The sequence below is a fragment of the Lotus japonicus genome, chromosome 3, assembly GCF_012489685.1.
Source record: "Lotus japonicus ecotype B-129 chromosome 3, LjGifu_v1.2".
Classification (NCBI taxonomy): Eukaryota; Viridiplantae; Streptophyta; class Magnoliopsida; order Fabales; family Fabaceae; genus Lotus; species Lotus japonicus.
The window spans coordinates 36480680-36495353 of record NC_080043.1 but is presented as its reverse complement, the minus strand read 5'-3'; the positions used below and the strand labels follow the sequence as shown (position 1 = coordinate 36495353).

Below are 14674 nucleotides of genomic sequence, written 5' to 3'. Positions count from 1 at the left end.
ACAATTGTTGAGAGAGAAAAAGCTGTATGAGAACCCTTCCAAGTGTGAATTCTGGCTGGAGGAAGTCAATTTCTTAGGCCATGCTATCTCGAAGGAGGGCATAGCTGTGGATCCAGCGAAAGTGGAGACTGTTTTGGCTTGGGAGCAACCGAAGATGGTGACAGAGATCAGAAGTTCTGTGGATTTAGCTGGATATTATAGACGCTTCATTGAGGGATTTGCCAAGATTGTTGGACCTTTGACTCAATTGACGAGGAAGGATTAATCTTTTACATGGATTGAGGGTGTGTGGTTCCGTAGCGGAATCGTTAGGAACTTGATATCAGGATAATTGTGGTTACTGGATGTTAGGATCTCATTGTCTGTTCCAGTGGGTTTTTCTAAATTTCCACCTTCGATGTATTAGGCCTGATCAACCTAATATTGAGGGGGTGATATTCGGAATCACAGCTGGTTATGGACTTTGATAGAAGGACGGGTAAGATGAATTTGAATTGATTGAGGATTAGTCGGATTTGGGAGGAAAGTTCGTGTTAAGCATTTGATTGTACAAGATTAAGATTTGAACCTTTGGAAGTTGATGATTTTCGTATAGACATTGATTGGTTAGTTCGTGTGATTACTCCAAGTAGAGGTAGACTAAGCCAATAGAATTGATGTTGGAAAATCTTTAAGTATTTTCTCGGAAGTTATGAAGTCATAGGTTATGTGATTTCTGACGTGGGATTATTAGAGATTAGATAGGTTGGATTTAATATCCGGTTATAGATGATTGTTTGATGGTAGCGAGATTGAGAAGAATTAACTCTGAACTAGATTGTTATAGTCGAGTTCGAGGAATAAGTTTTGCTAAGCGTTGGATTAATATGTGGAGACATTATAGTCTTAAGAGATGAATTTTCGCTTGAAAAGTGTTGAATTAATGATTAAGTTGGAGAAAGAAAGTTTTAGCATAAGTTGAATACTTGAGGTTGGTGATATGGATTCCAAGGAAATATGCTGAGATTACTAAGTGAGATTTACTAAGTTGGATTGAAATCTTAGGGTTAAGATTGAATCTTGAGAGTCGAGAATCGCATACGAGTAAGAGATCTTACAGTTGTAGCTGTGACAATAGGAGTTGAATCTTAGAAGATTGAAGACCTGAAGGTGAGTTTCGGGTTAAGACCATTGAGGTGTAGTATAAGAGAGATCTTGAAGTAAGGGAATTCTGGTTGTGTGGAGTGTTAAGGTTGGTGATCGATTGATGTTGATTATGAGGTTGCGGACATCATGACCATGTGATAAGATTTGAATGATGTTAGCATAATAAGTTATGATTATGGATAGCAGGATCAAGTGGTGAGTGTGGAAGCATGACGACACTTATCAGGTCGTTTGGGTAAGTGAAGGAGTTATAGTTTTAAGGAACGGATATTCATTTAAGAAGTATTGAAGAATTAAATGTTATTAGAGGACCAAACTTGGTGAAGGTGTAGGTTTTAAATCTATGAATGTCTGTCTAAGGTGTAGGACTCGAAGTTTGTCAGAATTTGATTGAGAGATTAAGAAGTTGATTGACGAGATGGTGATTGAGTCACAGAAAGGAAGGTGTTAGTATTAAGATGAATACCTGAGGTTGTTATATTTTGACGAGTTTCGTAGAGTATAAGAGTCAATGGGACTTTTTTATGGATTTTGATAATGCATATTACGAGTAACAAGTGAATTTTACTAAAGTTGAATGAGAATCCTAGGGCTAAGGTTGACCTAGTGAGCTGAGATTCATGTACACATAAGAGATTTAGTGGTGTTAGCGGTTACGATAAGAGTTAAATCTCAGAATGTTGAAGGATCGGAAGATGTAATGGCTAGTTAAGTCCCTTGAGGTATAGTTATGATTTAATCTTCTAGAGGATAAGTCTCGATTCGTGCGAAGTGTTAGGGATTTCAGTAAGTGTAAATAGGTTTGAGTGAGGGAAGTTCTAAGGAAGAAGACGATAATAATGGATTGTTAGATATTAAGAAGAGGATTATCTTATAAGTTGTTGATAACTTGATGTTGAAGGGGATAAGATTAGTGAAGGACAAGAAATAAGGACATAAGTCGATTTTTAATTCGAATGGTGACTAAGTAGGAGATTGATTTCATTGTGCGAGTGATGATAGTTACGAAGTTGGATGTGACGTTAATGGACTATTAGATTCCAACACAATGTTTCGTCTAAGAGTTATCGAACGAACAAGTGATGGACTGTAGATGAAGATCACGAGGACAAGTTGAGTATCTACTTTATGATGACAGAGAGGCACTGAGTTTAAGAAGAATTCCGGACGACCGAAAGTAAAGAAGTAAGTGGCTAAGGTTGTGCGACTGCACGGAATGCCAACCGGTATCATTTCAAGCAGAGGTCCGACGCAAGTAATCGAGTCAGACGACATGAGGTTGAATGATGTTTTGTCTTTTGAGACGCCGATAGTTAGCAGTGGGGATAGAAGAGTGAAACAGTTAAGGGGAAGGCAGATTGCTTAAGTAAAGATTTTGAGGAACAATGACACAGGCACTACTACATGGGAATTGGAAGATAAGATCAAGGAACTGTATTCCGAACTTTTTGCAGAGCTCTGAGTTTCGAGGACGAAACTTTCTTTTTGGAGGGGAGTATTGTAAGACCTGGATTTTCAGAACAAGTTAAGTTTCCGACTCACACGTAGAAATAGTGTAAGCGTGACAGGAGTTTGACATTTGAGAAAGATTAATGAAGAAGAAAGTTCAGGAATTGCTTGAGGAATGTTGCGTAGCTGTTTTCGGAGTTAGTGCGAGTCGTCTGCACACCTGCCTTATGGCAAGCGTGTCCAGAATAGGCTATTTCGCTCTTAAAGCAACGTTTTGAGTGAGATTTCGAACTCTCGGAAAATTTAAAGATTCTTTTTATTTTTCCATCGACCAGCGTTTCATTTCGGAACTCTGGACTGTACGCACGATAGGTTTCACTTTTCGGATGTCCGCCGACGCTAATTTCTTTGCTTCGAAACCCTATTTTCGAGCAATGGATGAAGACTTTTTCTATTCGGGACTTCTAAAGAAGATTCCGTCCGCGTTGCCAGACTTGTTTCGACGTTTCCAATCTTTCTTCAGTTGGAAGTTTTGTCGTTTGAGCATCACAGCAAAAAGTAGTTTTTCGGGGCAGATTAACCGACACCGCTTTTGAGTTTTTCGATATCGTTTTTCCCAAATCCTAGATATTTGTTTTGAGTTCTGGAATTCCGACGCCAGAATCTCTCTTAGAATTTCTCGGTGATCGTGCTGCAAAAATCGGAATCGCGAAATTTTCATTTTCCCGCGATTTCACCCGCCTATAAATAGCGCGAAAAAGCAAAATCCTCTCATTTTCTTTCCATTTGTGGCTGATTTCGTGGGGAGCAAGGGGGGAGGGGATTTCCGCGAAAACTTGACCAATCTTCGTGCAGTTCGTCCCTACTTCTAGGTATCGAGGTAACTATCATGAATCCTGCCTCTGATTTCTGTTTCTGCTGAGTTTCTGAAGTCGTTTCTGTGCTCTAAGTTTTGAGCTTTTTCTAAAATTGTCCGATTTCTCTGATTTCTCGCTTGGGTTATGTTCCTTATGTTCCCCTGAGTCTAAAACCTCTGTCAGTAAACTCTGATTGCGATTCAGTTGTCCAGGATCTGAAAAATTGACTCAAAACTCTTTTTGTCTCACATTTCGAAACTTTATTGTCGAAAAGACTTAATATGACTTCGTGCCTTTAGGATTTGTTGTCACGGATATCATGAGGATCGTTGCTGTCAAATTTGTTTTCAGAACTGATAACTTTGAAGTTTTGAGCCTTTATTTTGGACCAAAATGCCCCTGCGTAGTCGTATTTCGGCCCGATTGTCCGAAAATTGTTCTGACAGTTTCTTTGCCTTAGTTTTACCCTAAAACTACCTTGTAAACTGATTTGATCGAAGAAAAAGAGCCGAAGCCTTTTTCTCCTTTTGGCCGTGGGTTTTTCCTAAGGGGAGGGGAGTTTTTCGTTTTCGAAAACTTGTCCTTTCGTACCTGTTTGTCGTATTCTGAAGCTTTGATGCTTTGTCTATCGTTTATGTATTGTATTGCGATCGAACTAATCGATTTTGTGTGGATTCTGCTTTGTTTTTCCTCCGAGGTTCAGTTGAAGGAACTTTGGAAGTTTCAAGGCATTCCTGTGAAGGAGATTTGATTTGCGAAGCTGGATCAGCTCGAGGTTAGGGCAACTTACTATATATTAGCTATGACTGCATGATAGGCGTCGATAAATTCGACTTATGTTTTATCTGATGTTGTTTTTGATGATGAGTTGATGTTATGATGCTTTTCCATACTTGTGATGTTGTGCTTTTGTTGGATTGAGCGTTTTGACGCAATTTCGGAGTGGAGATTCATTGATCTGGTGATCTTTGATATTTCGGGTTGGATGAACAACCCTAGGCAAGTCCAAATGTGGGGTTTGAGACTTAGCCATATGTTGGAATTCTTAGACTTTCCCCGGGAAATGTATTTTGGGTGGTTGATCTTTGAAAACTTAGAATGATAGAGCTTTGAAAAACTAAAGACTTGGGAAACTTAGACTTTGAGAAATAAACTCATAACTTGACTAATTCGAATTGAAACAATTTTTATTAACGTTTAAGCATAGGAGAACTGAAGGGGAAAATATTTACGAAAGACGGGGAAAAGTCGACTTTGTTGTGGGTTTGGAGAGTTATCGGAATTGGGGGAAGCCACTAAGGTGAGCTATGGTGATGATTGAAAGTCACCGAGTACTCTAGTACTCTTGGGGATTGTTGTGGAGCCGTGTTGTATTGACCGACACCTAGTGCTCTTGTTGTTTGGGCTGTGTTGTATTGACCGACACTAGACCCTTGTGTATTCTGTGGATGGAGTTGTGTTGTATTGACCGACACTTACTCCGAGTTGTGTTGTATTGACCGACACTAACTCATGGGTTTGTTGAGATTGGGTTGTGAGCTAAACACTTTCGTGGTAAGGACGATTCGTTGTTTGGCTAACCACGTTGCATTCAATCGGGTGAATAACGGGAATGGTTCACCTGTGCATATCATGGTGAATAACGGGAATGGTTCACCTTGCATTAATGATGAATAACGGGAATGGTTCATCATTCGGTGAATAACGGGAATGGTTCACCAAGGATGAATAACGGGAATGGTTCATCCAGGATGGATTTCATCCAGGATGGATAACGGGAATGGTCCATCCATAGTCAAAATGCTTCACTTGTGGCGAACGGGAACGCGTCACAAATCCGGATACATATTGTGCATTTCACGCATACATTCATGCTGACTGAGATTGTGTGCTGTTTGTTTATTGAAGCAATGTTAGAGCCATAACATGCTAGGATTGTTTATATGTATATATATCAACATATATCTATACCCCATATCACATGTTGAGTGTATATCTACTTATTGCTGTGAGTTGACCCTAGCGCCTTGGCTTTGTTTGTATGTTTGTGTTTGGGCGGTCGGCCTGCTGCCAGATGTCGATGGCCGACTGGTGTTCGATGGTCTCTCCCTCGGGGGGGATCAGATATGAGCTTGTGGATCGGGATGCCCCCACCGCTTGGGTGATCGATGTTGTGGGTCATCGAGCGACGTACCGGGGAAGGGTCATGGAGGACCGGACTGACGAGTGTGAACATCTGACGAAAGAAGTTCTACGACGCATGGAGCTGAGCTTCAACTTGCCGTCTTCAGTTCGCCGAGGACTCGGATGTGTGAGCAGTTATGGGTTGGTAGAGTTAGGCGGGCGTCATATTTGTGTAGAGCTCTGATTCGTTTTGCTTTTGGGACGGGGTAGGTTCCCGACGCATGGCTTTTGTGTGGTTCTCTTATTGAGGGATCACAGTGAGTCAGTCGGACTATAGGAGTCTTTGCTTAGGCCATTTTGAGGCCGACTTTCTCCCAGTGGATTGTAATTATAACCTTTTCACTCACACTTCTGGATCTGTAACTATTTGCCTACGGGCACACTACTTTGGAGTCACTGCGAGTGCGCGTGACATGGGAGTGCAGCTGAGGCTGTACATGTGTATATATTTGTGTGTTGGTTGGGTTTTGTCTTTATTTTCTATTGCTTGATTTAAAAGGTATCAAACAAAAAAATTACCTGTTTTCAGCGTAAAGTCTATTTTTGGTTACTAAAGTGACACCTGGAAATCGGGGTGTTACAGAAAGAGACAGCTGCAGAACAAGCTTCTGAATCTGCTTCAGAAGTACAACGTGAAAGAAGATCTAAAAGAACTTCTGATCCAGCAAGGGCTGTCCAACTCACCAGAACCTCACCTATCAGAAGCCCTGCTAAGGTAATTACTGAAAGCATTAATTCTGATTCTGCTTTAGTAGTTGTACCTGAACAACCCCTGCCTATATCTACTTCCATGCCCACCTTAACCCAAACAGCACCCACTCAACCTGAAACACAAACTCACACACAAGCTGAACCTCAAGCTCCTATTTCAACCATCCAAACAGCTACCACAGCCATTCCTTCCATTCCAATTTACACCTCTTCCACATCCATCCCAACTGAACCAGTACCTCCCTTAAATTCCTTCATTCAAGGCATTATTCAAAGTGAGGCAACTCTAAAGACCTTAGTTCAGCAATTCACTTCCAAGCCAGCATCTACTCCATACACCTTTCTCATAACCCAGACTGGTGAGATCCCTGCTGAGAAAGAAAAGGAAGATGATGATGTCCAAATCCTTGAGCCGCCTTTCAATGTGAAGCCTCTTCAACAAATTGCTTCCAATTTTGAAGATCGGATTCCAGAAGCTGCTGAGACCTCCTATGTATCCTTGTCCAATTACTCAGCAGTCAACTCACAGGATCTGAGTTTCACTTCACCTGAGAAGACTGTCACCTCAAGGCAAAGGCCAGATACTATCTCTGAAGCTGAGCATATGGATGAATCAGATCACTCAGGCGTCGAGAAGGATCATGAGATTGATTCCATTCCTTCTGACCACATGGAAGAATCAAATGCTTCGAGCTCCAATGCTGCCAGAACTCCTCAGCCTGTTCTGACCCTGGCCACCTCCTTCCTCCCTCAGAGTCTTCCTCAACTCATTCAGGAGTTTTCTGCAGAAGCAATCAGAAGGGTGAACTGGCTGTATCAGGTAACTGATAATCAGTTTGATGTTTCTCTTGTTGATAGTCTATGGTCTGCATTTGAGAGTTGGTCAGAAGGCAAAGGTTATGAACTTCAGAAGCAGCTTAGCAGGGAGAAAAGACTCAGAGTTCATGATGCATCTGAGAGGGCCTATGAGCAGAGACAGAGAGTGCTGCACAAGGTGTGTGAGCCTCTGAGACGAGCTATGGCTGAAAGACCATGTGTTGTCTCTGAATGTACCTCAGAGGATGTTGAGATGGTTTCAGCCGAGGAAGAAGAAGAAAGCACAGATGGTATAGTTATTCTGGAAGATGCAGATGCTGATGAGGTTCAGAAACAAGGGTCGATTCACGTTGATACTGTTATGACTTCAGAAGCTGAAGTTGCCACTCATCCACAAGCATCAGAAGTTCCTCCCTCTGCTCCAGCTCCAGAAGTTGACGTTTTAGCTGCCCGGATCGACAGGATTCAAGATGATCAGCAGCGATTGTTTCAGATGGTTGAGCAACAAGGACAAGTTCAGACTGAGCAAAGCAAGCAGATTGCAAAATCATCAAGCAAAATGGAGGCCATCATGAAGTATCTAATGGAAAACCTTCCCTCCTCTTCCAAGCCATGATTCCTCATCTCTATCATGCATACATTTAATTGTTATGACCGCATTTATTTTATGCTGACTATGTTTAATTATTTCTTATCTGATTCAATGCACCGTCCATTTAGTAACTTACATGCCTTTATGATTTGATAAGTTTTCTGCATGTTTTTCTGTTACCTTTTCTACTTATAATCTTCGCCATCCTTCTTCTTCATCACAAAGCAATTCACTCCCTCATCATTCTGTTTCATTACTCCTTGTTCAAGAATGACTTCTGTCGATTTGAATTCTGAACTCAAGACTTTGGTATTTGACCAAGTCTTTCCATGGAGTGTTAATCTTTCCTCTTCTGAGATCTCTCAAGCTATTGAGAAGATTGAGCATCTTCTGACCTGTTGGCTCACCTCTCATCAGACTCTCTGTCTTCAGAACCTTCAAGAAGTTCTGACTGACCTCCTCCGTCTGACCAATCGTCGGAAGGACGTTGAAGATCAATTCCAGGGCATTTGCATGCTTCTGGAATATGAAGCAGATAACGATGTAGCGGATCCAGAGGCGGTCCAGGAGAATGTGGCGTTGAAGGAGGAGCTAGCTACTCAGTTAGCCTCAATTGATCAGGACATTCGTCCCCTCCACCTTCACCTTCTATCCATGAAGAATTCTCGAGCGTTCCTATTTATCTAGGATTAGTCTTCTTCATTCCTCTCTCTCCCTTGTACTTCTTCTCCGTTCAGTAATAATAACATATTTAGTTGCATCATTTCCTGTTATTGTTATTGTTGTTTGTGTTTTTCACTCTTTTTGATTATGACAAAAAGGGGGAGTACATAAATTGGTTTTGATAAATTTTTATATTACATAAAACCAGTAGAGGAGAACAAGTATCAATACTTATAGCACATAGATATTGTCAAGCGTCTCAGATAAGGAATACATTTTGAACTAATCTTGCTTCTAACGCTTTATTCCAATTATATCTGAACAAGACTCTATGTCATTATGTGAGATACGCTAAGTTCTGAAACCATCACTTCTGATGAGTATACATCTCTTCAAGCGTAAATTCTGATCACATAACCAGACTCCGAATCTAGTTTCTTCACAAATTCATCAAGTCATAGATTCAGGGGGAGTCAGGGGGAGACCCTTGCTCAGAATCAGGTTTTAACCCAGATTCAGAAAGAGCATTGCAAACCGTTACACAAGGATAAGTTTAATCTCTGATCCTTTCTCTCTTGTGTATTCAGTTTATTGTGTAAAAATTGTTCATCAAAATACTTGTTTTGTCATCATCAAAAAGGGGGAGATTGTAAGATCAAGGTTTGATCAGTGGTTGCATCTCTATATTTTGATGATTACAATTAAGGTTTGTGATGATGAACAATTGTGGTACCCTAACGTTTGTCTTTTTAAGTTGTGACAAACAGGTTATGAATCTGACCCAAGCCTATTCGTTCAGAAGAAGAAGAACCAAGGGTTACTAAAAAGAGAGCTCTTCATCCTACCATGTTCGTTCTGAACAGTGGCAAAAGCTTCAGAAGCTCTGAAGATGGAAGCTCTCAAGAAGATCTGAAGAACTCAAGTCAGAAGTTCTGAAGGCCAGATGTTCCAGTGGAACGGTCCAGATGCAGAAGACTCAAGTTTTGAAGACTTACAAGAAGTTGGTTCTGAAGACCCAAGCTATTCTAGCTCTGACGATCAGAAGTTCTGAGGAACTTGTTCAGAAGCAGAAGTTGCACGGTCAGAAGCTCCAATCTGACGATGATCAGAAGCTTCATCAACGTTCATCTGAAGCTCCTTCATCTCAAGTCAACTGGTGAAAAGACAGGTCACTATCACAGTACAACGTCGTACAAATCTCAGTCTGTCCGCCATCTACCTTGTACAGCCTAGCAGTCTGATATTACAGAATTGCCACTCCAACGGATAAAACCCTAGCAACGGCTACATCACAAGTCTTGGAGTATATAAAGGCTGAAGAAAGAAGAAAGAGGCTAAGAAACTTTGCTGAAAATATTCAACATATACGAACCATTCTCTTAGCATTATTTCTTCACTGTTCTTAAACTTCTGAGTTTACTATTCGCTTGTTAGAAGCACTCTTTGTAAACCCGAAACCTTTTACATCATTTTGTAAAGTTCATCAAGAGACCAAGGTTGGTCGGATCTTGAGAGGACTGAATCAAGGCTGATTCAGAATTTAGCTAGTCTTAAGAGGATCGATAGATCAGCTTCTTAAGAGGATACTAGTGAGAAAATCAGTGTATTGTTAGTCACTTAGCAGGTTGCAAAGTGCAGTTGTAACACTCATTGATTTTAGTGGATTGCCTTCATCAGAAGAAGGAAGAAATCACCTTCACAGGTGGACTGGATTAGCTTGAGCTTTTATCTCAAGTGAACCAGGATAAAATACTCGTGTGCTTTACTTCCTATCATTCAGCACTTAGTTTTTATCTTTGAGTTTTGAAAAAGCAGAAAAAGTATATCCAAGATTCAAAAACTCTATTCAAACCCCCCCTTTCTAGTGTTTTTCGCACCTTCACTTATGGTTGTTGTTCATGCGGTTGATGCAACTCTCCAATAGCTCCTCTAAACTCCTCTTGCAATTCACCTTTCCAACAACTTGTGTTTGGACAAGAGGTCCATGATTTGAGGATGGAACTACGCTTCCTTGAGCTATAGCTTTGGCTTCATTGCTCTCAGCATTGACAGTACACAAGTTACTAACATGAGGTCCACCACAAGACTTGCACTCCACACAAGTCATTCTTGCACCAACAGCCTTGGTCTCCTTAATATGCATTCGAATCTCCGCCACTTGTTCGGTGAGTTGCTTGTTGGAGGCCAAGAGCTTGTCATAAGCTTCCACTTCAAACTTACTCCTTCGGGTTTGGCGATCATTTTCAGAGTTCATGGCTCTCGCTGCCATCTTTTCTATTAAGTCATACCCTGCTTGTGGGGGAAGAGCATCGAACTCCCCATTTGAAGCCGCATCTAGGCCAAACCTCCAAGAGTATTGTAGACCATCATAAAATGTTGCAACCAATTCAGCTTGGGTGAGATTGTGTTGAGGACATTTCCTCAATAGCTTCTTGAAGCGCTCCCAAGCTTCATAGAGATTTTCCTCAGTGGTTTGCACAAAATTCATAATGTCTTTTTTCAGCTTCCTCAAAAGAGCTCTTGGGAAGAACCTTCTTGTGAATTTTTCTGCTAGGTCTTCCCAAGTAGTGATACTCCCTTGAGGTTGTGAATTCAGCCATTCCTCCGCTGCATCCTTCAAAGAAAATGGAAACAAGCTCAACCGAATTGCATCCGTCGGAACATTGTTCACACGATAAGTGTTGCAATTCCGGATGAACCTCTCCATGTGAGCATGTGGATCTTCCAAAGTACCTCCACCATATTGGTTTTGGCTCACCAAGTTGATGAATGTCGGTCTCAACTTAAAGTTTCCCACTCCCTCGGGAAAGACAATGCTCCCGGGATAGTCATAACTCATGGTAGCCGAAGTGAGTTCCCGAAGAGACCGGTTGGCATTCTCAACTTCTTGTTCACATAATCGGAGGGTGATCCCCTCTTGGATTCTTGCCTCGACATGGGCTTGAATCTCCTCCTCCGTCATATGGCCACCCATGACAGTGTCTCTCTCGAGACCAACCTGAAAGTGTGACACTCAAACAGAGAAAGATTAGTAGCACCAATTCTAGACAAAGATAAAAACAAAAAAAAAATAAAACCACAAACTAAAAACTTAAACCAAAAACCACAAACAATTCCCCGGCAATGGCGCCAAAAACTTGTTGGTCAATTCGCAAGTGTACGAATCCACCCGGTTTTAAATATCGAACCACAGGGATTGTGAGTGAATAGAATCGGTTCAAGCTTTGAGTTTGAAGGTTTGTTTTATTGAGGCAAACATATGACGAAGTAGTAAAAAGGAAAAAGAAAATATAAATTCAGAAATGAAACAGAGAATGAAAAGAAAGAGTGATTTACTTTGGGTTCTTGCTCAACTAATCAATTCAAGCACATCATTCTAAGCACATGTTCTCATGAATCTCTCCTTGATGTTATAGCCTAAGCAACTACCTATCGATGCCTCGCATAGATAATTCTTTCAAACCAAAAGATAAGCCCAATTCCTTGTGTACTTAAACATTTGTTTGAAGCATAAAGATTATAAAGTTCAGGCCAACAAACCCCAACCCTTCCTCTATTCCTAGCAGCAAGTATAGAAGAGGTAATCCCATAACAAGTCCCTAATCTATAACAAACTTCCGTTCTATTATAGAAAAGCATAAAGCTAGCACATGTTCTAACTTGAAACATAAAGCATGGATATGGGATTCAAGGAAAGAAGAAGAACATGTGGGAAAGAACTTAAGATTATAACTCAAAAGGAAAAGTCTTACAAGAAAACCAAAGTAAAAGAAGAGAGATTAGCCAAGCATGGCAAGAGCCATGCTTGGCTAAGAACCTGAATTACAAGCTTGGAAGCCTTCTCTCACTCTCCTAGATGATCCTCTACCTCTGAACTTTACAAAGTATGAAAAAATTGCAAAAGAAAATGACTAAAATCCTATTTATAGGCAAAATTCCCGAGTCTGGGCTGTTCTGGGCGCTCAGGCGCCAATTCAGAGCGCCTGAGCGCCAATTGCATGCCCAAAACATGCTTTCTGGAGCTAATTGGCGCCTAGGCGCCCATTCCAAGCGCCTAGGCGCTTAAGCTCGCCTGAAAAAGGACTTTTTGGCTTCTGAAACTCCTCTTTTCAATCCTCTTTAAGTTCTTCATCAATTCCATGCTTCTTGGCCTTCTTTCTCCTTCAGTTTCTGCTCTCCAAACCTAACCAACAAGTCAAGGAAGATTCTAGAAGCTCCAAGAGCTCATTAGCACAAGAGGTCCTTCATAAAACACAACAAAACCATGCAAGTCCTAAACTTTACTTAAAATGCAAGAAAACTACCTATAAAACTACTAAATTACCAAAACAAAATAAAGACTAAAGAAAAGATAAAAATGCATGAGAATGCATGAAACACTACACGAGACTCAACAAAAAGACTCAAAACAAACTAAGAAATGACCCTAAAAACACTACTAAACTAGGGTCATCACCACCATAAGTCCTCGCCAGGCAAAGCTGGCAAGGTCACACCTGTGAGACCCAAAGTTTTTAAGTTTGGAATAAACCGAATAAAATTCCTTTTCACGATTAATTTGATGTAACGTGAAGGAAAACCCGAACAAGTGTTTATTGAATGGAATAAATTTGTGAAGGAGAAAGTTCAGGAAAAGGCTAAGGATTGTATCCAAGTCGATAAAAGTTATAGCACGATTTGTAATCGCTTAAACCTAGGTCAAGAACGCTAGTAAATAGCTAATTTATATTTTAAGACACGATGGAAACTAATTCCAAAAATCTTCAGAGAAATGTTAGAACTTCTCTTGATCGTCTCTAAACAAGCGTTTCGATACGAAACCCTGGAATGTACGAGCGTCAAATTCCAATACTCGGAAGTTTGCCGAAACCGAAACCCTGATAGTTCAAGAACCCTAAAATCTACGGACGATGAAGACTTTTTCTATTCGGAGCTTCAAACGAAGATTTCTCACGCGTGCTTATTTCTCTCGATAATTCCAATCATTCTTCAGAACGAAATTTTCTCATCCGACATCAACTGCAAAAAGTAGTTTTCGGGTAAAACCGATTTACACCGACTTTTGATCGTTTGATTAAATTCCAAGAAACCTGTTTTGAGTTCTGGAATTTTGTCGCCATAACCTATCTTAGAATTCTCCGAGGATTACGCAGGAAAAATCGGAATCGCAAAATTTTCATTTTTCCAAATTTTCCAAAACCTATAAATAGCGGGAAAATGAAAAAAATTTCAAAACTTACCCATTTTGAACCCCAAACCCGCGAGCTTCAAGGAGAGAAAGGGAGGAAGTGATTTTCGCCGATTCTTGCCCGTTTGCTGCACAGTTCGTTGCTAATTGAAGACCTCGAGGTAGGGATACCATATCTCACTTCTGATCGTCAATTCTGTCGTCTTTCTTTATGTCTTTCTGTGCTCAAAGTTTTGAGCTTTTTGTAAAACTGTCCAAATAAGCTGATTTTAGTGTCTAAACTTATTCCCTGCATGCTCCTGAGCGTGTTTAGCGGATTACATTTTGCCGAATGTCGCCGAAATGCCGCCGGGATTCATTTATGTTGGAAAAACCCATTTCTGGGCAAAGTTTCGTTCTTTACGCTAAAAATTCACGACTTAGCTTAGTGCTAGTAGGATTAGTCGTCATAAACGTCGTTGGTGGCGTCCCCATCCAATTTGTTTTTCGAAAATCCAGTTTTGAAATTCTGAGCTGAAAATAATGACCAAAATACCCCTGCGACAGTTTTTGATCCGAAAATTTTTCTGAGCTTAGATTCGTCTTAGTTACGGCTAATGATAACCTAGGAACCAAGTTTGATCGAAGAAAAATCGGCCCACCTAATTATGAAAAGTGGCCGAGAGCTCCTCATGAAGGAGGGGGGGGGAAATTTCGTTTTTCGAAAACTTGTCTTAACGCGTTAGATTGTCGTACTTCGGAGTTTGTAATATTTCGTGTAACCCTAGGACGTATTGTTTGCTGAGTTTCTGACTCATTGTGATTGATTTCTGTGAATTTGTCCTAAGGTTCGTTTGAGGAACTTTGTGGAGTTGAGGAGGAACTTTGTGAAGGAAGATTTGAGAAACACCCTGGAGAACCTACAGGTGAGGGCTTCTCACTGAATACTAGATAATGAATTAGGCATCGACGAACTCGACTTGATTTACTGTTTATGCACTTGATTGTGTTTGACTGGGAAAAATGTTTTCTGAGGCTATGGCTGACAATTGATAATCATTTATTGCTTGAATTGATTAAGGTTGAATC

General features: G+C 40.7%; 1 non-coding gene across 1 annotated transcript; it reads left to right on the top strand.

Annotated features, from left to right (window-relative positions):
• Nucleotides 1-10817: 10817 nt before the first annotated feature.
• On the top strand, nt 10818-10924 carry LOC130709739 (small nucleolar RNA R71). Its single transcript, XR_009010208.1, has one exon. It is a non-coding gene; the product is annotated as a small nucleolar RNA R71 (small nucleolar RNA).
• Nucleotides 10925-14674: the final 3750 nt, after the last annotated feature.